The following is a 26,558-nucleotide window of genomic DNA, read 5'->3' on the forward strand; positions in this document are numbered from 1 at the left end:
GTTGCATATGATTTTATATTGCAAAAGTTACAGTAATTTAAATTGCAACCTACAAATGAATTATTAAAAGCAGTATTAATATTGCTACCGTTAACATAATACAGTTTTAGGTTTTACCAAAGAGGGGTTTGTAAAAGGAGGGAGCCCCATACCCCTGCAAATCATTGATTTTTCTCTCATTCTAAACACTGTCTGTCCCCATTGCTCAGAATGACATACGTGATCATTGCTGTCAGGCAGTAAATGAAGTTTCTGTTCAACACACTCCCTGACAAGAGAAAACCAATGCAAAAGCATTTGTCAAACGAAAATGAGATGCTACTAAATCCTTCGAGGCAGCATTTGCCCGCTTCTCTATCCAAAGAAAGTGAATAAAAGGACCTTTGCATGGAAGAAAGTATGTTCTGGAAAAGTAGAGTAGTGAAGTAGAAAAACAAATGAATGAGTAAAAACCTTTCATTTGTAAGAGATTTGAAGTTTTAAGAATAAAAACACAGAACATCAGCAATCATATCCAGGCTGGTGATATAGCTACACACCTCCATTACAAAGAAAGAAAAATGCTGTGAAAAAGATGAAATCTTTCTCTCCTTCTGATGTTTATCCCTGCTGGGGTCAAATCAATTTGAATTGCTGACATTGAACATAAATATGTAGGTGGCTACTTTCATATTTTGATCTAATTTTAAAAATGTATCAGTTTATTAATCTGTCTGTAATCTGCAGCTATGTGGGAATTTTGTTAATAAAGTCGATCACCTCCACAAGACAGATTAAAAAAATATTCACCTAAACGTTATTACTCTGAATATTGAAGAAATTATACAAGTATGTAATAAGTGCTATTACTAAGTGCTATTACTAAGTGCTAATATTTCTCCAGACCCAGAAGAACCCTAATAATCCAGCAATATACTGGGAACATGACCCTATTTTCCTGAATCCTAATTCTAGTCAAACCACTAAGCCAAACTTTCATTATACAAAAAACAGGAGAAATCCAGTCTGTCCTTCTCCTGCCTTGAGGGGACTCAAAAGAAGGATTCGGGTGAATGATTTCCATGATTTTTAGAAATCAAGATAATTTTAAATTTTTAGAAATCAGTCCTATCCACATTATGATTTTACTTAGAGTTTCAGGATCAATTTAGGGCAAGCATTAGGAAATCTAAAGCTTCAGGAATCCATATTGCAGACCCCATTCAGCCTGATGCAAAGAGTTATGAAGATCACTTGTAATCAGTAGCAAGCACAGGTTTATATTCTGGTGTGAAGAGTGGAGTCTTGGTTACACACAATTTCAGATTTAGGATTTGCATTAGGAAACTAGTGGCACGCACAGCCACATTTATTGCTGTATTTCAGCAGCCTTCTTATGCATCAGTGTAAAATCATTTGTCTTAAACTGTGCATCACTTTAAGACAAAGCCTTACTTTGTTACACTGCCACTGGAAACGATCCTCAATTCAAATTTCAGGTTAGGGTTAGGAATGGGGTTAGGATTAGGAAATTTGTAAAGCCTGAAGAACTCTGCTGAACTTGGTGCGTGTTGAAGAGTGCTGGTAAAGGTGGAGTCAGAGATATTTTGTAAGATTTCAGACACATAATTTTTTAAGGATAGAAGTGAATATAGAAGATTAATATCCTGAAAATCCCTTGTATTTGGACAGACTTGCAGAGTAAGAAAAACTGAGAGGTTTAGTTTGTTTTCCATTGTCTTTCTCACATTTTCCAGTCTAAAGTTCAGGAAAAGGTTAATGTTGTACTCAACATTAGGAAATCTAAAGCTGCTGCAGGACTTGCAGAAATTCGCTTTGGAGAATCCATGAGAATTTAAGGTGGGACCTTGGGGCTACTGCTTTTATTTATTTAATTTATTTATTTATTTATTTTGGGTAGTCCTAATGCTATATACGTACTTTATATATAAACATGTTCTATGTATATATGTGTGTGGTTTATATATATGTGTGTGTGTATATATATATATGTATATATATATATATAAAGCACATAACACGGGCATGTGTTTTACCCAGCTGGGTAGCTGAGCACCACATGCCACTCTCTCCTCCTCAAAGAGAAAGGGAGGAGAAAATACATGAAAAGGTCCCAAGGGTTGAGATAAGGACAGGGAGATCACTCTGTGATTATCATCACACACAAAACAGACTCAGCATAGGGAGATTAATGTAATCTATTACCAATTACTAACAAGCTAGAGCAGTGAGAAAATTAAAGTAAACTAAAAACACCTTGCCCCATATCTACCCTCTTCAGTCTCCTCCCCCTGAGTGGTTCAGGGGAATGGGGAATGCCCCTGCTCCCCGTGGGGTCCCTCCCACGGGATGCCGTCCTTCCCGACCTGAGTCTGCGGGGGCTGCTCACAGGCAGCAGCTCTCCAAGCACGGCTCCCACATGGCTCCATACCACAGGGTCCATCCATCCCCCAGGAGCAAACTGCTCCAGCACGGGTCCCCCACGGGTGGGCGGCAGCTCCCCCAAACCCCTGCTCCTGCGTGGGCTCCTCTCCACAGGCTGCAGCTCCGGCCCGGGGCCTGCTCCACCGGGGGCTCCTCCACGGGCTGCAGCCTCCTCCAGGCCACATCCACCTGCTCCACCGGGGGCTCCTCCATGGGCTGCAGCGTGGAGATCTGCTCCATGTGAGACCCATGGGTTGCAGCGTGCCTGGAGCACCTCCTGCCCTGCTTCTGCATTGACCTTGGGGTCTGCAGGGCTGGTTCTCAGTTTGCATTCTCCAAGCTGCTGCTGTGCAGCGGGTTTTATTTCCCCTTTCTTAAAACTGCTCTCACAGAGGCACAAACAGCATCATTTATTGGCTCAGTGCTGGCCAGAGGCAGGTCCCTTTGGAGCCAGCTGAAAATGGCCATGATCTAACATGGGGCAGCTGCTGGATTCTTCTTACAGAGGCCACCCCTGAAGCCCCCCACTACCAAAACCTTGCTACGTAAACCCAGTACAGCACATATTACATAATATTAAATATATTAGAATGTGTATTTTATAATAAAACTTATATACCTATATAAACACGTATCTACGGATCTAGTCCCCGTTCTTCAACAAGAGCAAGGAGAGTGGTTTATATTAACCCTATCTGGCTTTGTAACATCGTGGCCTGGCATGATCCAATATTTCTCTGTGTTTTTGTTTGTTTGTTTGTTTGTTTGTTTATTTTTCAGCTTTAAGTTTACAATTTTAATGATAAACGCGATTGCATACTTGACTACACACACACAACTAATCTCCAAAAGACAGAAGTCTACCACTTTACCCACTCAAAGCCCTGTAAATTCAACAATCATTTCATTCCTTAAGACTATACTTTTCTACCCATTGCTCTGTTTCTTTCTGAATCCTGTAAGATCTCTGAAGATTATAAGAAGGCTGGTGCCTATCCAGGACATTAAATTCTATTCTATTTCAAAATATGATTTCCCTCATTGTTTTATTCTCTATTGTCCTTTTAGACAGGAGCAGGTTTGTGACTCAGAATTGGTATTTTTTGTTAATTCTTGTTGTAGGATTAGAGACATCATATAATTAAGATTAGCATTGTAGGCTAAGGCTACTGTAGGCTACTGTTCTCTTTTATCATTAATATCAGTGCAGTCTATAGCTAAGCTTAGGTCTATGGCTTACATTTAAGAAATCTAAAGCCTAAGGATCCTATTTTATTCCTGGATTGTTCCCAACCTACAGAATACAGAGAAGTGCTCATTCTGATAAGGACTTTTATTTCATTTTCATTTTATTGGTCCCCTGGCTATGATAAGGTAAGTATTATGGTTGGGATATAGTTAGTATTGAAAAAATCTAAACACTCAAAAAGCTTATTTAAGGTTCTTCAGAGTTTCCAAAGACAAAAAGAACAATTCCCACAGTTATTGCCAGTCTTCCAGTAGATTTTTTACCCAAGGATACAAGTTTAAGTTAGAATTGTGGCTACATTTCAATGACTTAAGAATCACAAAAATGTCCAAAACAGACAAAAGAACAAATTGGGATTGGGCGTTATTGTCTGTCTTATTGTAGGCTTTCAACCCCTCAGAGAATAACGCCAGTCCCAAGAATGCAATTAAGGTTCGGAACTGTAAAATAGAAAACTTCAACCATCCAGTTTAGAGGATAGTTCTACACATCCTGAAAAGACAGGAAAATAAGATTAGGTACAAGCCCTTTAATCAAACTTGTTTGCATGGAGTGTCTGTAGTTTATGGTCAGAGCTGTAGTCAGGGTTCAGGCTTTGCAACCTGTAGCATAGGAAGCTATACTTATTACTGGGTTAGTTAAAGACTATGGCATTGGAAAGAATGCTCATAAGTGCCACTAATATTTTTATATTACTGTGTTATTTGATTTTCTAGGCATCTTGGCTTACTACTAAATAAAATATTGCAAGAGAATACACTCAAGCATTGTTCCCTGCATCATTCCTATTGCTTATCAACAGCTTGCCTACACATCATTCACCTGCTCCAAATAACACTCTTCAAGACAAATTCTAAGTGTGATTTTAAAGATAGCTTACTCCAGGGGCAGTTCCCAAAAGGCCAGGCTGGATGAGACAGACTGTTTCGTTCTGCTCTATAGAGTCCTCCAAAACCCATCCACTTTGTACCCATACCTCCTTCTATTCTTGGGCATTCAACACACAACTTCTATTGCTGTTAAAAAATAAATAAATAAATAAATAAATAAAACAAATCTTCTCCATCTCCATGATTAGCCTTGAAAGTGACAGTTCTTGAGATGGAGGCACGGCACATAGCTACACATAATTTCACCCCAATGAAACTTTGCTACTAATATCAGGTCTGCTTCTTTAAATCTCATTTTAGCCATAGGAAGGACTGAATATTTTGAAGGAAAATTATTGGGGGAAAGTTCCTGAAAAGTCTGTCAAAATAACATGATGGGAAAAGCTGTGCAAAGATATGATAACTCAAAGCAATTCAATGGTAAGCATGCCCTCAGAACAAGGATGTGACTGCTTAAATTATTCTATTGGTTTAATACTCTAGAGCACTTCAGAAATGCCCCAAAACTCAATTTCAGAAAAATCCCTCCTTGGCCCAAGAAGTTGATGTCTTGAATGGATGAAAAAGTGAAGAGAACTCTGCACTGAACAAATGTAAAGAGAAAAAGAATAAAAACATTCCACCAATGCTTAAAATAGATGGAATACCTGGAGGTTACTTAGATAAAGGCTAGCCCAAAACATGATCTTTATAAACACCCTAAATGCATTCACTTGAGGAAAAAAAAATCCTGGCATTTTCAATACAAAGGACATAGGAAACAGAAATTTGGATGGATGCTATAGGTATTTTTCATTATGTGATCCCTTTCTGTTTCTTGTAGCTGAATGAAATACTGAAATCACAAAGGCACAGCTGCAGCAAAACACACTAGCTACAAAAACAACACAATTTATAAATGCCTTGTGTTATTGAAATCTTCCACATTTTAAACAAAAATTTAGTATTTCAGGGTAAGTACTGCATGAAATCTCTCCTCGAATTCTGTTTTCACCTGGCTACAAATTACATTCATTTTGCTATAAATGGAAAATGAGCAGTTATGTTCTCAGTCTATTTGCATAAAGAAAGATGAATCAGAAGCATCTTCCAGAGAACTGTCCATTTCAGCAGTACCCTAACGTTTCCTATTGTGAAAATTCTCTTTCCAATCCGCAAGTACAGAATGTATATCTAGCTCAACCTACCAATACAACCTATAGTAGGAAAAGCCTCTAATTTTGATATGAACTCAGGGCCCATCTCTAACACAATTTAGTGATGACAGTACCAGGCGTTCAAAGGATTGACAAGGTGAACACATTTTCCAGCCTCTTGAAAGTTAAACAAGAGACATGCAAAACACTACCGTTGCTGCATAGTGACTGAAATTCGTTGTCATGAAATAACTGTAGGCTATCAGTACCATATGTGAAAAATGTTGATTTTAATCCATTTCTGTCGCAATGAATCCAACACTGTGTTTAACACAGCAGCAGAAAAGCCAAGGGCCAAGGGACTGTTGAGGGGAAAGTACCCAGATGTTTAGAACCCAGGCTGTAGCTCTTCAGTATCAAAGCTGAAATCCTCTGAAAGAGCAAAATGCAGGCTCTTCCAATGTCATGTCCTGCAGGACAGAGGTTTTGTAACTAAACAGAGCCTTGTGATGGCATAAGGCATTTGTTTCAGTGCTTTGAGTATGCATTTCACAATGTATTTGCAGGTAACCATGTTCACAAATAGAAATAGTCATGCTAGTTCTGTGCATTTGCTACTAGAGCTGTATCCTTTAATCCTCCATTTCCCATATATGTGGTTAGATGGCTACCTAGCCTGTGCAAAAACAGGAGGGAGAAAAAAAATCTATGCATGTTCCATACTGAACAAGCAAAAGAAGCACATTTCTATGATTTGGTAGTAGGCTGAGCAGTCAGTTTTTTTACTGAAGAGTACTCATGAAACCTTCAGAAATGCTGAGCAAGATGTCTAGCTTTCTAGACCGTTTTATGTGTTATGAAAATAGCAAAACACATACCTTCTCGCAGCTGTCTGCAAGTTCACTTCCCAGTAAAGAATTCAAGCACGTAGTTCCGGATTTCTGAGATGCACTGGGAAGATTAAATAAACAAAAAATATTTTTACTTCCTTTGTCTAAACTGGGGTGATATTTTACAGCTTGCATTACTGCAGCTACTCCACCACCTACATACTAGGATCTGCAGTCACGCAACAGAGAATTCCCTATCTTAATCACAGTAATGCCAGGAAAACATTTACATTGCCCTTGTGGGCATCTCCTGTTTCACTCATCAACTCAGAGGAAAGACATATCAGTGAGGTTTCCCTGTGTGCCCTTTACCTGCAGCATTAGCTGCCTGGCACAGAGAGGTGTTCTGAATGGTATTACAGCAAATCTGAAACAGATAGTAAATACTATAAGTTCTCAACATTAATGAATTTTCATGTGCAGACCTAACAGAGTCTATCACATAGTACATGGTACTAAGTAGGTACCCCTACCTACTTAACTGCTTAAGGCCTCTTCCCCCACAGCTCTTCTTGCCCCTCTTTTTCTTCTTTTCCCCTTGCACTCTTTCCTGTTGTCTTCCTTCCCTTTTCCTTCTCTGTTTCCCACACTGTGAAGCACTTAGTTCTGTTCCCTCTACCACACTCTCTATTGTAAATGCCTCTAATTTCTTAATTAATTGTTGCAAACAACTCTAAATCATAAATTAAATTGTGCTCACTGCCCTGTGAATTAAGTCAGTTCTCAAACTCTGCAAAATTTCTGAATTTTCTGTAATTAAATGCATTCATAATGTGAATTTTATTCCCACTGTGTTATTTAACATTTTTCCTTCCACCTTAAATCTGCTGTTTTAAGAGGCAGAATACATGCAACTTTAATATAACTTATTCAAAAGCTAGCCTAAACTGAACTATTTTACTCATGAAATCCTTGTTTCCAGTCATTTGAATTATTGGGCATGAAGTTCTCTCTTACATATTTTCCCTAGTAATGCTAGATATCTCTCTTGAAGCTGGTTGCATTTCAGTTTCTCCTGTTTGTATTCTCACTCTTTGTAGTTTCCATTTTCTATTCTCCTTACAAATTATTTTGTAAGTTTTTAAATTATTTTTTATTTAAATTATTATATTTTATTAAATTATTACGTAAGTTTTAAATAATTTTAAATTATTTATGATACTGATACTTCTCAGTTTGAGACAAAGTAGAAGAGAGACTGACTTTCTAAATATTATGTCTTGAATTACTCTTCTATGAATGAAGCAGGTTTTATCATGCTCTAGCAAATGCATTTATTTTCCACTTTTCTTCTACCCTTTCGTATGTGTTTATCTGATTATATAACCGTTCTAAAATAAAACATATATGGTCAGAGGGAAGGGCAAGGAGCAAAACCTCTGCCTTCTTCATAAGAGCCATATCCAGAAGCTTAGTGGAAAATCCTATCCTAAAGCCTTCTCCTCCCAACTCCCAGTATCAAAGTTCCCAGCCTAACCACAGAAGTGACCTGTCTTCCACCAAAAGAACCTTTAAGAACCTTTCTTCCCCCGGTTTGGCTAGTCCTGCTTGAAGGGAAGAGCAGAGGTGGCCATGAGTCCCTTCAGGCAGCCACTGGAAATTAACTACAGACTACTGTTTCTTGTAGGATTACTACTCTGTTACATACTAACGGGGGGTTGGAAATGGGGCTGTTTCCACTTCCAGCTGTGTTTTCTAAGACAGCCTTTTTTTTTTTTTTTTTTAAGAAGTAGTTAAAACAAACAAAACCAAAACCCTTTGTGAGTAGTACCTTAAATCAAGATGTTATCTAAGAAGCTTCCAAACTTTATTAAGAAAGAATATTATTTTACTATATGGGAAAATGAGGAATTATGTAATTAATCATATTTATTTCAGATCTAATGGAAAATAGTCCCATAATCACAGAGAAGGAAATAATTTGTAATTATAATAATTATAGAAGAAATAGATGTAAAATTATACACAAGTTTCCAGCAGTGCATAAACCCAGTAGGCTGGGAATTTACTAGCACTATGGGAGACATTCATTAAAACTTTCATATATTGGTATGAAATACCATAATTACTTTGAGAAGAACAGTATCTCATTATAGATAATTACTCCCATTTCAAGCAGCTTTAGGCTATTGGAACTGGCAAGGAGAACTCTGAGGGTGCTGGGTTTTGCACCCTGATGATGCACAGGTTTTGTCACATGAGGATCTCCATAACACAAGTGATCTTATGTCTTTGGGTACTCACTATAGAAAGAAAGCTGGTGGCAGGATTTCTGTCGACCTTTAATCATGTTCACTGAATTCCAGCACATGTATTGGTGGTGCAGGAAAATCTGAACAGTAAGCTTTTTTAACTGTGGCTGTGTGATAACAGCATCTAATTATCCATATGCATTTTGTTCAGCTAATTATATTCATAGGGAAGAATAGCTTCTAGAAGCTGTTTTCCAGGCATGTGCCATCAATAAGCCACGTCTGGATGTGTATTATTAGGTTTAATGCCACACAGTCAGTTTAAGACATGCTCCACTAGCATTCCAATGCTAGTAATTTGGGCCTTAATGCTTAATTACATCACAGCCCTCAGACAGTAACTGGATAGTACTCTGGTCAAAATCTTGACTCAGCAGTATGAGGTTAATTAGGTAGGACTATAAAACAAATGAGTGAGAGTATCACAGTTTAAAATGCATGATATTTATTTATTTATTTATTTATTTTTAATTTTAGCAGCAGTTCATTGAGGTTGGGTACATCATTTCTCTTGCTTTATTTAGGGAAAGGAAAAGACTTGAGAGAGTTGGAGATTGTATCAGCTGAGTATTAGGCTACCTGGATCCCATCTCAAACTCAGATGACCACAAAAAAACAACAACCCTACAAGCACACCAAATTTAACAATCCATGAAACTATCACAACAGAAGGGCAGGTTATGTGCTGCCAAATGCACACTGACTGTCACTGTCAGGAGTCCCATATCCCCCCACACACACCCACAAGGTCTAGGAGAGCTCCTACCTACCAAAGCCTTCCTTGTGTGAGTAGCAAAGTATTAAATCAAATGGTGTCAAAATGCCAGTTTCTGTGAAACTTGCTTTGACATATGTAAGGAAAACATTTAGATTATATATATGGCTATGGTACAGACAGCCATTCCCCTGTGAAGCTTGATTTATGTATGTTTATAAAGTATCTGGAAACCCTCAGAAAAAAAAAAAAAAGATGTAAGAAGCAGTGCAAAATAATCCTTGTAACCAATAACTGGTAGAAGGCGGGCACATTGCTCTGGTTTCCATTCCTGACTGCTGTCTTCAGCCCACCCAGCAATATAGTCTCATTACTCCCACTTAATTCTTTGTTGTATTAAAACAACATAACACTTTAAATAATATTTCAGCTGTATTGTGTTTTCCTTCATTGTGTTTTCCCTGTGCTTTCCTTTCCTTCCTGTACACCTAAACACATAGCATATGCATTCAGCACATATGCATTCAGCATAGCTTTTTCAGTGCTTACTTTATCTCGTGCAGGAATCTTGCCTGTAGTTTTCTATCACATTTGCTACACTTATCTCAGTAATACATCTAAAAAAAGTCATCAAAGGGCAGAGAAATGACAGATTTATCAATGAAGAAGTCACTGGATTCAAGGGGTCTTGTCTTTAAAAAAAATATATTAAGAGTATGGAATAAATAACCTAGTGGAGCAGCTGTCTTGTAGTGAGCTAAGAAAGGCTAAATAGGAGGTTGGTAGTTAGTGTTAAATTGGAACTTATTTTTTCCCTAGCAGTAAATATAGAAAAAATATCAGAAAAGTGGATTGTTGAAATTTCTGGGCCTTATTGCATTCGTTCACTAATCCTGGCTGCCTACTTACCTGCAGTGAGGAATATCATCCCTGACCTTCTTATTGTGATACCCTGGGGACAGGATCTGACCATAGCTCGACTGCATTACTACTACTGCATTCAACTGCTCTGCCTCTAGAATAAGAAACCGAAGTAATATGATTACCCCAGCATGTCCCGGAAATGATTTTGCAACAGGATAATTATTAAGAGTTGTTTAATTCTACTTCTGATCTGTTTTTACTTGCCATCCAATTCTGACCTTTTCCTGACCCAAAAAATAGTTTTCCTGCCAGATGTATTGGAATGGGATGCCACTGGGGACCGCTTCTTCTCTACAGCTGACCAAAAACTAGTCATTTATTTGGAGCATGTCAAAAACAAATAAATAAATAAATGGGGGAAAATACAGAAAATCATACAAGGATGGCATCATCTGAACTACGATATATTTCAGAGAATTCTACAGGACATATGTGTTTGACAAACACATCCATAGATGACGAGATTAAGAAAAAAGCAAACTGAAAAACAGCAGGAAGCAAATAAACTGTGAAGGGAAAGGAGACTTACATTCACTTCTCTCTTTTTCTGTACTGATATTTCACTGAAGTTGTTTGTGATTGCAGACAGGAAAACATTTTTTCCCCATTGAAATCAAGTTTAAATAAAGTAAACATACCACTGAACCAATGCATAGTCTAATCAGTCAGTGTGCTTATTATTTCTCCAGAACATTATCACACTGTAATTGATAATGGAAGGATATTTTTGCAAGGAGTTAAAATACTTATTTCTCAGGATAATTTTGTGCTGAATCCATTGTACTCCAACATACTGATTAATCAATGAGTTCAGAGGAAACAAATAAACAAAAAACAACAACACGTTTCTGACAAGAAAAAAAAAAAAAAGAAAAGAAAAACTGAATACAGAAGAGGAGAATCAAATCAGATGAAGAGAAAAATCACCCTTGATTTCTCCTTTCATTTGGTTGCAGGATCTGACAGGAATTTTCTGAACATACTCCACAGAAACAATGAAAATACCTTCCTCTCTTCTAATTCTAACCTAAGTTTGTTGAAGCAGGAAAAAAAAAAAAAAAAAAGGAAAGAAAAGATAAAGAAAGAAAGAAAACACTTTCAGTAGATCTATTCAGACAGACAGCAACATTTTCTTTACTTTGGCTAGTAAAATGCTTGGAAGTGGTTCATCTGAACTGACAAACTCCCATAGAAAATTTTGCAGTTCTCTCTCCTCCCCACCCCAAAAATAAAAAATAAAAAATAATAATAAAAAAAAAAAAAAAAAAAAAAAAACAACAAAAGTAGCAATGTTTGTTCTTTGGACCTAAAGCTATAAGGTGCCACTCTAACAATTTTATAGTGTAAATGATTGAATGACAGCCTCTAGGAATATTCCTGTTTCAATTACTGGTATAGACATAGCCAAAATGTCCAAGGGTTGTTCACATTTAAACTCAATGTTCTGGAAAGGCAAACTGCACTTATTACAAGGCTGACTTGCTGTGCTAAGATATTAAAGTGAACTGATTCATCAGAGTTAAGCAAATCTTTGTTTCTTTTAGTAAACAGTCTCAGTGAACTACTGATTCCATATAATCCCAATCAGGATAAAAAAATTTGAATTGCTCAACATTAAAGGCTGATTCTATTTCAGAAAAAAGCATGTAGTTTTTGAAAGCCAAGTTTGTTGTTGTTGTTTGTTTGCTTTTTTTTTTTTTTTTCCCAGTCCTTTTTGAAATAATGAGATGAGTCTTACTGTGGGTGATTTTTATGGAGTGACAGATTCTGGCAATGTAATGGACCCAGACTATGGAATATTACCTTCTAACATTCATCTGAGTCTTTATTGAGCTTCATCCAATTTACTTTAGATGGGCACCACTTGACAGTTATACTGTGTTTGTGTTCTTCAGACATTTAGTTTGATTCCCTTCTAGTAATATATTTCTTGGTGTGTGCCTATATTAAAGTCTCCAATCAAGCCTCTGTAGAAGAGCTTTGTTGTTGCACCTCTCCATAACTGGAATTCCTCCATTTTATTGAAATCTTGCTGGTGCTAGTTTGATTAACATTGTGTTTATGTGGGGACTATATTTAGATGTGAAAGAAAGAAATCATTTTCATGAACAATGAAAATATGTTTCTAGGATTTCTGTCCAAAATAACCAGTTTTTCTTCAATTGTCATGTTGATATAGTATCTGACATCTTTCCTGGATCACCAAAGACACCAAAATTTGTCACACTCTTGTCCATCTAACAAATATGTTATCTAAGCTTGAAAATAAAAATACAGCCATCTGCAAAGGGGAAAATAAGGTAATGATACCCTTTTTGAATATCTTTGTTTTTCTCCCTCTTCTGTGTATGTATGGGTTCTAGTGTCAGGTTCCTTCTTCATTCCTGACTATTCCCCGAGAAGGAACAACTCCAAGAATGGCAAAGTAATTCTGCAGTGCCCAAAGGTGTACATTCCCTCCATATCTCATCTGACCTCTAGAAGTAGCAGGCTATTTGTATCAAAAATTACTATTTAGCCTTCCTTAATTTTAGTGCCCAGCAGCAAGAAAACTGCTTGCTGGTCAGTGGGTAGGTCCAGCCATCCCATTATGTCTATAAAACAGAAGAGACTAGATTGACTTATGCAATAATACAAAAAGAAAAAAAAAAAATGGTGTGAAGGAGAGAGAAAAAAAAAGCAAGGATGAAAGCTGGCATCATTTTCCCCTGTTGCATTTCTCTCCCTCTCCCACCCCTTCACAGTTTCTCAGGATCCTCTGGAAGAGCAACAAAGTGGTAGGTGGCAACACAACTGCAACACATCAAGGAGAGACTGAGAAGACAGCAAAGTTGTAAGATATGCAAACAGTTCAGTCTTTATATTTCTTGAGATGTAAATAACATTTACCAAGCTTGTTGTCCAGAAGTTCAAAACTTAGCAAAGGACAGTAATGAACATCTTCAACACTGAAACACTAAATTAAATATGACATTAACAGGAACCATTTAATGCAGTTCAGCTCTGCTTTGATGGCCATTTTAATTAGATTGCTGCTGTGTTGAACTGAAAAGCTGCTGACAGCCTCAGAAAAGCATGGCTTGCAATATAGAACCTCAAAGACATTGCTGGATCCCAATTTGAATGTATAATTAAAGAGGTACATCTCTCTGTGGGCGCCTCTTACGGGACTGTAACTTGATTCAAATGCATGGGTATTGACTGGCAACATCCTGGCCTACGATCTGTGTACAAGGGCCTTTTCCTTGATGGGCTCCAGTGGTGGGATGCTGCAACTGCTGTGACAATTGCTCCCTTATTATGGGACTAATAGGTACTCGGTCTGTTGATTTAAATGTCAAATGTTTGTCACTGCCTTTGTGGGCAAGAAGGTTAGATGAATTTTAATGGTAAGAGGGAGAACTGCTTGCAAAAGCAATTGGAATTCCATCAGAACTAAAACCTTCCACAAAAAATAGTATCCCACACAAATTGTTTGATCTCATATGTAGCACATCATCCCTTCTCTGGCTTTGTAGAGAACTAAGAAAGCTAAAGTCCAGCCTTCCTTGAACCCTAAAGGAAAAAAAGGAAAAATAACTCTTCTATGACTACATTACATAGATACGTTTAAATTTCTTTGAAACTGGAGAGGAAAAAAAAAAAAAAAGAAACTGAAAAGACATTGTCTCAAAAGGGCAACAGCATCATAACTTCATCATCTCATTTACATATCTAGTCACTAACCATTTAGAATTACATACGCATCTTGCAATTTAGCAGGAAATATTTTGCTGCCAATAAGTTCTGAAATCAGGCTGGCTGGTATTGGAAGTCAGTTCTGGTATTGGCAGTTGGCTGACAATGGCTGTTACTTTACAGCCTGCGGTGCAACAAGCATAGCTAAAGGAACTCCATCTTCCTCTACACACACTTAGGAAAGCAAAGATCAGCTCAATAATAAATAACAAACAAGACTGAAAATGAGTTATTTTATACAGTCTCAGGAGGGGCTCAGTAGGAAATACTAGCAAAGACTTTCAGAGAATAAAGCTGGCCATGCAATGGAAGTGTTCAAAAACTATTCTGAATTATATTATACTATTTATATTAAACTATTTTGAATTATATAATATTATTATTCTGAAATTTTCATTGAAAAGAATTATGGAAATACAGTACAATTAATTCAGGGAAAACAAGTCAGGGAAAAAAATCAGGGAAACAAGTCAATTGCAAATGCAGCATAAGCAGCAAGAGCTTCAAACTTCTTTGATACTGTCTTATGGAAGATAATGGATAATATATCCAAAATTAGTATCAACACAAAGAAATTAGACCAGAAAATTCAGTTCAATATGCCTCATAAATGAGAAACAAAAGAAAACATCGTGAAACTGAAAAGCTGGAAATGGAAGACAATGAAAAATATGTTAAATAAACATTTAAATAAAATGCAAGTTGTCATAAGATGCAAGGGGGTAGTTAGGATTCAAATAAAGAAATCAGTTTTGATATCAGAAAGAAATCAGAAATCAGCTTTTGTAGTTAGCTAAGTCCCACAGGTTTCATGAGATAAATCCAAATAACATACTATATGTGAGGGAAGAGTTAAAAACAGAATAACTGCCCAGCATGCATAATCAAATGTGGTCTGTGTGATTTACAAGTCTCTGTGGTGAGACAATGGAACAGGCTGCCTAGAGTGTTCAAAGTCAGGATGAATGGGGCTTTGAGCAACCTGATCTGTTGAAGGATGTCACTTCCCAAGGCAGATGATCTCTCAAGGTCACTTCCAACCTAAACTATTCTGTGGTTCTATGATTATGTGATTCTATGATTATTACTTCTTCCTCCTCAGTAAGGTCCTCAGCCTGAAACAGTCTCTTTCTTCTGCAAACCTGCATTCAGTGGGTGTTCTTATGTTGTCATCATTTCAGTTCAGATCAGAAGTGCACTTCTGAGTGCAAATGTCCCTATCATCTCCAGAGCCCGACTACACACCTCCTTCTGTGATTAGTGACACCAAAACCTGCATTCTATGAAGGCACTTGACTGCAATTGACTGTGGTTCTGCATCTATTATCCTAAGTTCCCCTCTCATGTGAACATGATGATAGGAAATGACATGGTGAGGGAGAGTCTGCAAAGCAGTCAGCAATGGGTACCAGTGACAGGAAAAGTCTGGGCACACTATGGGCAGCAAGTTAAACATGTTCTTAGTGGTTTATGAAAAACAGCATTTTTCTGGAGATGCATTGGGGCAGAAGATCCAACTTTTGCACATCTTGCATCAAAGCTCCTTTTTTAAATAGCAAGACTATCACCTTGCTAGCAATTTACCAGGTACAAAAAGTCTAGTTATTTTGTCTATTCACTCTTCTCATCTACTATTTTCTTCTCTTTCCCCCTACATTTCCTTTCTTCCTGTTCATTTGCACATGCCTCTGCCAGAAGCTCCCCTGCTTTTCTGATTTCCTTGCCTCTTTTCCACTCACTATGCATCTGCGAAGGATGCAGAGATGAAGAAAAATTGTGATGTACACTGGTCCCTATAATGTGAACCTAAAAACAAAGGTGGAAGGAAGTACTTGCTCGATTCAAGAAAGAAGCAATAATTGTTGTGCTGCAAGTAAAATTGAAGTAAAGGCTTGAATTGTCTTATAATCTTTAAAACAATTTGTGCGTGGCAATTGACATTTTCCTTGGATAAAACCCTAGATTGTCTATTTATTATTTTGACTTATCTCTTCGTCTTTACAAATCCCTCTTATTTGAGTTCTCCTGGCTACCGATCTGTTGGAAAAGGAATAAAGCATCTACATAAAGTACATTATAAATCCAACCAAATACCACCAGAATTACTGACAGGAATAAGATGTGTGTGATTATCAGACTAACATTTCAAATCACTGTTTAGTTTAGCATTGTACATTATATCTTTAGTGTAATTTATCTGAAAATGTAGGTCCACTTTTTGAGATCTATCCTCCTCAGCCTGAAGGAGAGTTTGCTGATGAAATGAGCAAGCATGGGGGCATATTGCATAAATCTTTACATTATTGCAAGAAAATATCTTATATCTGCAATACTCTGTCAGCATCCTTTAAGAAAAGGAAGAGGAAAATGCAAACATCAGATTTTTGCTGTACTTGCACTTCCTTTTTTCAAGGAGGATTTCCCTACATACACTGTCTTAGATGGAGAAGCTGAAGGATTAATCCTATCAACAAGGGGAAGGGACATGCGTCAACAAGGCAAATGGTGAGGCAAGTGCAATTGACCAATGCTGAAGAAAGTCAGACAGTGTAAAATGACTGAAATAGGTAAAATGACTCAAGATTTGGGGATCTTGAACAGGAGTGTTAATCCCACAAAAAAGAATTTACTAACCCTCTATGAGAACATCGTTAGACAATTTAGGGATAAGTTCACTTTCCATGTCTGGAGGAGAATGGTGGCCAACACTGTGGATAACTGAAACAGGTTATTGTGGTCTGAAGAGGCAGAACAAGAATTTCAGAGGAAGCAGGCTGTAAAACAACATTGTTATGGTCTGGGAAAGCCTATGAAAAAAGCTCAGCAATCATCCCTGTCAGTGCCACTCATGTTTCTAGGCAGAAACTTTGTTAAAGAGGGCTGAAAATTCACCAACATCAGAAACTGTCATACAACTCCCATCTACCTTTCCTGGCAAGTGCTGACATGATGTATACTTCACTGTTTCCCTGCAGAAATACAGCAGTAGGTGGCAGTAGTTTGCGGTGTTTTGCACTTCTACATTTAGATTAATCAGGTCAAATTTGAAGCATTTGCAATAAATGAGGAAAAGTATCTACATTTGGCATCTATCATAAGATCTAATTGTGTAACTACAAACTTCTGCCAGGAGATGAATATGTGTAAAGCAATATATACATATTCTATATATTTCAAGGCATGTTTTAGTAAGCTGTTTTGTCACACTGACATAATTAGAGGAAGCTATGAAAGCCCTGAACAAGGAATTATCTATTTTCCATAAAACCTGTGAACCTATGCAAAATTCAATAAAATCATATGCTTTGTAATAATTATGAAGAATTTTGAGTATTTCATATCTGGAAAATGCCCTTCAAGCTAAGCTGTCACCTAACAATTTTATCAAATTGGATTTGTTTTCTTCTGACTAGTGTTGGAATATTGGTTAATTTAATGCCCAATATTACAATAAACAGAGAAATATAGAGGTAAACATCTGGGTGAGGATGTGTGCACGTGTGCATGTGTCTGTGTGCAAATACATATCTATTCAGGTAAAAGGATTGCATATGAAGTTTGAAGATAAATATCTCTCTTTAATATACATTCACTATGTGTACCAATGAAAGAAAACCTTTTAAAAGCTTCAGTAATTCCATTAGTGATAAGTATCTCTAAACTATTTTTTTATGAATATTAGAAGGTTTAGCAAGGGAGAAAGATTGAATAATAAACATATTTGACTAGCCTACTGGCCTAAAATATACCTAGTTTGTTACAGCTGGTAAAGAGCTCATGGCATAAAACATCCTTCAGTTGGAAGGCTTTCTCCTGCTTCTTCTCTCCTTTACACCATGCACCCACAGTGGGCTCCTGCTCACAGTGACAACATCCTAGTGTAACGTTTCTTTTCCCTCACACTGTTTTCTTGCACTAATCAGCAAGAGAGAAGACAAATTACTATGTTGGGTTGACGGCAGCTATGGAAACAACCAGAAATGCCAGCTTGAGCAAAGTGGGCTGCCCACTGGAGCCCTGAGGGTCAGTATCAGACAATGTTTTCTTGTTTTCTTCATTGTTTCTATTTGCTTACAAAAGCACACAAATGGGGAAAATTGGACAGTGATTGCCTCTACTCATGCGTGCAGTTGGTAGCAAGAAGAGCACAGTAAATTAAACAAAATGTGTAGCCTATGATCTCGAATCCCTGCCTCAGGATAAGGCTCATAGAAGGTTTTTATTGGTAGGGTATTTGTACAGTCAGAGAAGCTGTCCATTTTGGTAATATGTTTCCTTTGAGCACTTCAGAGAATTCTCCAGATATTGATTAAGCTTCATAATGTCCCTAAGTATCTCAGGTTTCTGTTTCTATATAACAGATGAGTGGCCTGAAGGGCAGACAGAAATTTGGCCCAAGGTCATAAAATGAGATATTGACAGGATTCAAAATAGCTCTCAGGAACTGTGGTATGAGTCTCCTTGCTTAAATACACAAGAGCGAAAGCACACATACTGTAATCACAGTTTACATTTCCGAAAGCTTTCCTATATGAAATATGCTATAACAGCAAACAGGATGCAGAAGAAAATGTGCAGTATAATGCAGAGGCATTTTATGAGATTGTGAACATGTTTCTAGTCTGATTAATTTTATTCTTTAAAAATAAAAATGAAAGATTTAAAAAATATATTTAAAAAAAAAAAAAAAAAAGAAAAAAAAAAGAAAAACAAGCAGTATTGTTCCAGCTAATAAATGACAAAAAGCGTTGGGAAAGGACATGTTACTTTCATCTGCCACAATTTTTCTTTTATTTGCCAAACATCATACCTAGGGAAACATGAATGATATGAGGATATCTATCTTCCTGATCATGACAGAATTACCTTGGGCAATTTCCAGCTAAATTGCTAGAGCTGGTTGAAATGTTTTCGATAAAGAAATTGAAAATGTTTGCAGAATATTTTTCTTCATGCATTCAGAATTAAAGTGGAGGTTCTGTTTTTTTTTCTTATGCCCTTTCCCCCCTTCTTCCTTCAAAATGGGTAAGAGAAGATAACGGAAACAAAGAAAGTGAGAAAAAATAAAAAGGTTTTGTGACAGAAGTGGAGCATAGCAGTACGAATATTGTAAGAAGCAAACAGTCAAAAAAAAAACAAACAAAACACAAACAAACAAACAAACAAACAAAAAATCTGTGCAAATGAAATAGTCCGGAAATTAATTTTTGAAGTCATGTTTTTCTATTGTATTCATATCCAAGCCTGGAAAAAAAAAATCAAACTATCTTAATCTCAAGCCAAAAATGTAAATCACTAAAATAACCAATTTTCTTTTTCTTGCTACACCATGTTCCCAGAAAAATGATGATCTTGACAATACAACAGCACGGCTTAAATTTTGCTATCACCTCCTTCATTATGGTTATTGGGTGCTATTTCCATCTTAAATTTAAATGTAGATTCTAATCCTAAAACTTGTATAATGTGTTAAAGCTTTTGAATTGAGAGTTCTACAAGTGCTTCCAAGTTTCTGAAAACAATGAATGGGATTCACCACTCTTTTAAACCACTATAAGAGAGTGGTGAATCAGGCCCACTGTTTTAAATAAGGCTGCAGACTGCAGATCTGACTTTGGGTAAGTCCAAGTGATTTCCATCAATTTTAGGACAGCCCAGCCTGCAGATTTCTGAGGGGCTAATAGGTCAAAGTGACAGCCCAGATTCCTCCTGCCCTTGAATTTTCATGTCTGATTTCATTATTTGCATTATTTTCAATTCATATTTGCATGTGTGCACACAAAATGCAAAAGCATTTAATTACATCTATTTTAATTCAACTGGAATAAGAAAATCTTTACTCACATTACATGGGCCACTTGCAAAAAATGGTTGGTATTATTTATTTTAACACTTGTGCTAAAGTTCTGAGGACCACCAAGAAGATTAGAGGTTGGAGGACATATAATATGTCAGACTAGGGCAGCTTGTTTTTCCTATCTTGAAGAAGAGAAGGCTGAGGGAGATCTAGTTGGCCTTAGCTCCCTAAAGGGAAGGATAAGGAGATACGGTCTATTCCCAGAAGTGCTCAATGAAAGAACAAGAGGTGACAGTCACAAGTTGCAGGGAAATTTCAACTGGATGCTGGAAAAAAAAAATCAGACTGAAGATGGTCAGTGTGGGAACAGATTGCCCGGAGAGTCTGGGTATTTCCAGCCTCAAAGATTTTCAAAATGTGACTGGAAATGGGTCTGTGCTACTTGCTCTGACATTGAATTTGAGCAGAGGCTGGACAAAACAACCTCTGAAATGCTCCTTCAACATAAATTATGTTATAGTTATTCTACAATAATGCACTTGAGCATCCTTCTGAACCTTTCTGAACCCAAAAATAAATACTCTTTAAAAGTCTCTTATGTTTTTCACTTTTATCATGAAGTATAATTACTTGCAGAGAGCAGAGTAGTAGGGGAAGTTATTGTGTAAAGTGTTATAAGAATCAATGAAGGCTTCATAGCTTCTGCATTTACTGAGCCCAAGTTACCTACATGGCATTCAAAATAGAGATTAACAATGCAAAAACATTGCCACTTTGAGTTTTCCCTTGACTATCATCACCTTTTCTCTCAAGTCAACATAAGAAGCTTATCAAAACTTATCAGCAAAACAGGTAAAAGAATCCCCATGTAACATATAATGCAAGCAGGGGTTAATTAAAAAAGGAAAAGGTGAACTTGCAAAGCTGTCCTGATGGAAAACCACATCCCTGACACAGTAAATGAGGGTTTTGGAAGCATCACCTGCAGCATTGGCTATCGGCTAAGCCGTACACTGCTTTTTAATTATTGCAAAATCTGTAGTCAGAAAGGTTTGGAAGGCAGTGCTCAGCAAGACTTGCTGAAGAAGGAACATTCAGGAACTTCACAGGGTAGGAGGAAAATTGGGATTTGGATAACTGAGCAGCCATCTGTCCCAGGTTGTTAATAAACACACTCCAAGGGGCCTCCACCACGGCTTTTATCTGGATATTATTTTAAGTGCTCATGGGGAAGAATTTATTCTGCTTGGGGATTTTTATTACTACTGCTATCATTATTTCTGTAGCCAGGAGGGGCTGGAGATACAGGATATTGGCAGGGAATAACTGGAATATGAAGAAACTAAGGGAAATATGGCATGAGCTGCAGGTGGGTAATGAGAATGCGATAAACTAAAATCTTTGGCAGGGAACTCTGGCAGAATTATTACTTTATATTATTCCTAATTTTAAATAACTTCCAAATGACAACCACTGTAGTACAAACTATCTTTCCCTCATGTGATGTGTTTCTAGATTCTAAATGCATGAGAAAGTATGATTTAATAAGTTATTTGCTAACTTTAAGTGAAGGATCCAGGCTTTCCATTCTATCATTATGCTTTAAGCTCCCCTGTTGTACTAGCTAGGACATAAACAGAAATGGCAAGATTAGCTCAGGGTTTTCTGTAAAATGAAATATAGGGTGGAATTAACTGGGACTATTATCAGAAGAAATCCCAGAGACCTGCTCAGTCTCACTAGAAATATACAAAGTTGAGTAACCCTGAGGGTGCCTATAACCTTAAGTGTCCTAGAATCTGTGATGCCTCTCACTGACGTATCCTACAGCAATGCAAATGTGGGTTCATGATGTGAATTCATAGGTGACATTACTGCTGATTTATTGTTGTTTTATGGAAAGAGGAAGGTCCCTAGCTAGATGTAAATGGCCTCTAGGTGCTCTCCCTATGCCCTCTGCTATAGTGGAAGCAGAGTGAGAATTCACTGCACATGTATTAATTTCAGAGGTTAGCAAAAGGTGGAGGAAAATATAACTGCACTTTGCTGTGAACGTGATTGTTCCTCTGTGCTGAAGACAATTAACTGTGGCCCACAACTCTTTTAATCAGCTCTTAGGCTGCTTAGGGCTCTCCATACCCATTCTAGCTGGAGTACAAGGTTTCTCTATGTGTGTTGTTTCAATGGGATGCTTTTTCACTTGCAGAAGCCCATACAAGTTGGAATTAAATTGCGAGCCTTGCCAGCAATTCTACGCACTCAGGTATACTATCAATATTTATTGTTGGCCTTGCTCCCCACATAGCACATCAATGAGATGAGCTGTTGGGAAAAAGAAAATAAAAGAAGTGACAGAGATATCAGACATATTACAGGCATTTACTAAAATAAAAATGTTACAGTTAAAAATGAGTATCTTTATATATATATAGTTCTATTGCATATCTTTGCATATAAATGCATGAACATGCAGACACAATACTTGTTTGTTATAATCACAATCACTTAATATGCTGGTTCCCTGTGTAGCCCCGCCTCTATACAGATTTTATCTTTTTAATTTGCTATAAGTGAGATTTTTTTATTTTTTGCTAGGCTGATATATGTCACTTCTCAATCTGCTGCATGCAACTCTTCATTTTCATGGGAGAATAAGATGTTGGACTTGTCTTAAGTATCCTCAATCACAATACTTTTTGTTTCAGTGCTTTGTACTTCCCAGCCCTCATTCCTTCTGTCCCTAGACTGTTTACATCCTGAGGAGAAGAAAATGTTGCCATGGTATGGGTGGACATAACAGAAATATTTTGCAAAGAGTTTACAGCTTGCATTTTAGATAAAGTTTCCCGTGGGATTTAATCTCTCTCCATGTATTTCAGACTGGCTTTTTCTGCAGTAAGTACCTCCTCAGTTTAGCAATTTCCCATTGTTCTAATTTTACTTCATTTCAAAGCAATGGAGTGTTTATAAGCATATGTACTCCATATACATAGCTACAACCTCTGTTTAAAAATTACAGCTGCCATTGCAAGTCCACTTCTCAATCAGTGTTCGTCAGTATAATATGACAAGCAACTCTGCAGACATTTATAGGTATAATTATTGATCAGTGGGACATTTTTCTCTGCTCAGCCCTGTTGCAAAATGGAAAAATAAGCATTTTATAGTGTGCCTTTCCTTAGAAACTTCAATACTATTGTAGATGGCATGTTATTAAAATAGGTTAATGGATTTTTCTTTTATCATACAACTCTTGATTTTAAATACAGATTTCCATAATAAGATTTTCTGAATCTGCACAGGGAGAGTCAAGCAATAAATAAGAGAAAGAGTAACATTTATGCTACCATTTTCTATTCTATTATTATGATAAAAATATTAAGTTTCTTAGACTTTCTGGGCTAAATTTACAACAGTTTTCCTGCCGTTGACTTTGTCCAGGTACTGGGCTGATTTTAATCTACCATTTAACCATTCACTTTTGGTGCCTGTAGTGGAGCTGCATGATTTTACATGGAGGGGAGAAGATAAATCTATGGCCCAAATAGGGATTTACATTTTGAAATACAGACATGTTTAATTTACTATTAATAGGGAGAAAAAAAGAAAGAAATTGGAAAAAAAAAATCTGATGTATAAACCACTGTGCCCTTTTGTTTGGACTCCCTTTGACCTCAAGCCCACAGTCTCTGCAAATAAAGACTTTCTAGAGCAGTCCGTGCTTCTGTCTTTATTGAAGACACTTAGGGAATCAATAAAATGCCTGTAATAACCATAATGAAAGTCTGTCTTTTATTCTGCAGAGTTCATCTAGCCACACCTAGACAATAAGGTTTTTGTTTCCTCAAGATTCCTACACCAAGGATCTGTATGGGATTTGCACCACTTTCTCGACTCTCATTTTAATAACTATCAACAAAATCTATTATGAAGAAAGTTCCCTTTAAGTAACTTTTTTTTTTTCTTTTTTTTCTATTTAACACTCCATATTTTAAATGTTCATCTTTGCATGAAGAGTGTTGGATCTTTATGGGTGGAGGGACTCTTGGCTTATTCAGAGGAGACTGGATCTGTTTACTTAATTTGGTGTTTTGGAAAGGAAGATGATATAGTCCCTTTTTAATATTCCAGGAAAGGTTTTGGCTGTCTATCAAGGTATTCTTCTCAGTCAAAAGGTCCCCTTTCTTTCTCCTTTTGAATTAACATAACGAATGCCAGCTAGCAGCAAAGCTTTGAAAACAGAAGTCAGTTCAGTCCTTTATAGTTAGCAATACCTTTCCCTTCATACACTCATTCAGAAAGTTCAAAGAAACTCAGAGCACAAAAATTTTGACATCTAGGAGGTGTGATTCATTCCTGCTTTCTGTGCTATCGGCCATCAGGCTCAGATGGTGCTCACAGCTGGGACATACAAGGCATAAATTGACTGCAACCATATCATTACCAAAACCTCCCAAATAACAGGCCAAAGAGGAGAAGAGGTAGGGAATGTGGAGCCTGCATGTATTGGGGTATTCAGTCCACAGATACTCACCTGCCCCAGGGACAGCAGTGGAGAGGACAGAAACAGGCCAGGCTGGGGCAGGAAGCCAGCAAGAACTGCTTCCCTCCTCTTAAAAAGCTGTGACTCCTGCACCTGTGCATGAACAGGGAGAGAAAAAGGAGGTGCCCTGAGCTGAGTGTGAGCATCAAGGGTGCAGCATGGCTGGGGTAGGAGCCTGGCCAAGAGTAATCTATTGCTTTTTGTTTTTTTTTTTTTTTTGGTCTAACAAGCTATTGCCCTAGATTTCATATAGTTTGTAAGCGTTGGCAAAATTTCTTAAAGCTTTGTATCTACTAATGAACAGTGTATGTGTTTAATGTCTAAGTTGTGCCAGATCATCTCAGTAAGGTAGGTTTCTTGCTCCCTGGTTTGTAATAAACAAGAGACATTGACACCAAGTGTATCTAGTACACAAAGAGCTGCATAGATAATCCCTCAAAAAAAATAATTAAAAAAAAAAATGGAACCTCAACTAAGAAATTTGAACAAATGGTTCAGAGAAAGCTGGGTATGGTGGACATACCTCCATGACTTCCTGACTTCCTGTGGAAATGGCCTTTTTGTCAAAATGATCTCTGGGGCCCACCTTATTCTGAGCAGCCTTCAAGTTGTAGTACAGGGTAGAGTCTGGGGTGGACAAGGCTGGTGGATGCTTTGGCTGAGCAGGAGTGCTCTGGCACTAACTTTCTCCTACCGCATATACCTATATTTTCTCAATGTCCTTATCTGAAGGCAGGGCCTTGAGACTTCTTGTCCTGGAGGCTGTTAATCTATAACAAAATATCCACCTAAACAAGCAAAATAAATAGTCCTTTTTTTCCTCCTTTGTTCCTTCCCAGCCTATTTCTCTCCTACTCACCCTACAATTCTTTCACTAACTAACTCTCATTATTTCCCCTGAAAATTCCCATTAAACAAGCATTCAGCATGTGCCAAGTGTTGCCCAGGAAATCCAAAACACCCACACACAAGCAATGAATTGATGTGAAATCAGGGAGAGCAAGAGAAATGATGAAAGGCTCAGACAGCAAATGCTTACGGGAAAGTTGCAGAGACCTGGATACATTCAGTCTGAAGGAAAGATGAAAGACAAAAAACAGAGTTTACAGACAAGAAAGGGGATGTTGTGAGAGGCAGAAAAATCTATTAATCTGACAAACTAGCTGAAGGTTTGAGCTGAAGCTGCAACTTAAGTTACCATGAAGAAAATAGAGGTTAAGTATTTACTCAAAAGAACAAAATATTCAGTAAAATCCCATTTTGACCATCTCACTGGTCAGCACCTGCCTCCTTTTATGGCAGCAATATATTAAAATCTTGAGTGGACAGAGTATGTTTTTGTATCTCAGACTGGCAGCGGTGACAGCAGTAGGCTTGCATCAGCCTTTTTCCGCAGCAGGAGGAACAGTCAATTTTTTTAGAATAATTTTGAACATTTCCACTTATAATATTTCCTTGCTACTGATGGGGCCTAGAACACTGCCAACACCCCTGAGCTATCTTGTGTGTTTCTCATATGACACAGCTTTTTATAGCTGCTATAAAATTGAAGTTTACTGTGGAGTACAAAAATAGTGTCTGTCTGGATGGCTGAGAGTAAGTTTAGACTCAATATTCTGTGAATTCTCTGGACTAAGCAGCCACCTACTCTATGGTTATTTGTAGTTGTGAGGGACAGGCTGTGACCCAATCCCCCACAAGGCTGAAATCCACAGGAGAGAATCATGAATTTGTTTGGGAATGGAGTTTTTGTTGTCCTCTCCAAACCTTCTAAATACCACCACCACTGAATATATCAACATTTCATTGAATTTGTAAAAAGACACAGAAAGAAAAGAGGGTCTGTCAACAGAGAAGGGAAAAAAAAAAAAAAAAAAAAAAAAAAGAAAAAGAAAAAAGGAAAACAGTATATAACTCAAAAAAGAAAAAAAAACACTCTGAAAGCTGTTGTGATGGCTTTTGATGAAGATGAGAGTTAAGATGGGTTTCACTCCCATGGA

The 26,558-nt window shown here is 37.4% G+C and overlaps 1 long non-coding RNA gene across 1 annotated transcript; it reads right to left on the reverse strand.

Annotated features, from left to right (window-relative positions):
* Positions 1-6,175: 6,175 nt before the first annotated feature.
* On the reverse strand, positions 6,176-24,653 carry LOC137853004 (uncharacterized). Its single transcript, XR_011094147.1, has 3 exons — positions 24,550-24,653; positions 6,578-6,650; positions 6,176-6,375 (listed from the first exon to the last, which is right to left on the reverse strand). It is a non-coding gene; the product is annotated as an uncharacterized lncRNA (long non-coding RNA).
* Between the last annotated feature and the right edge of the window lie 1,905 nt (positions 24,654-26,558).

Source organism: Anas acuta, chromosome 3 (assembly GCF_963932015.1).
Source record: "Anas acuta chromosome 3, bAnaAcu1.1, whole genome shotgun sequence".
Lineage (NCBI taxonomy): Eukaryota > Metazoa > Chordata > Aves > Anseriformes > Anatidae > Anas > Anas acuta.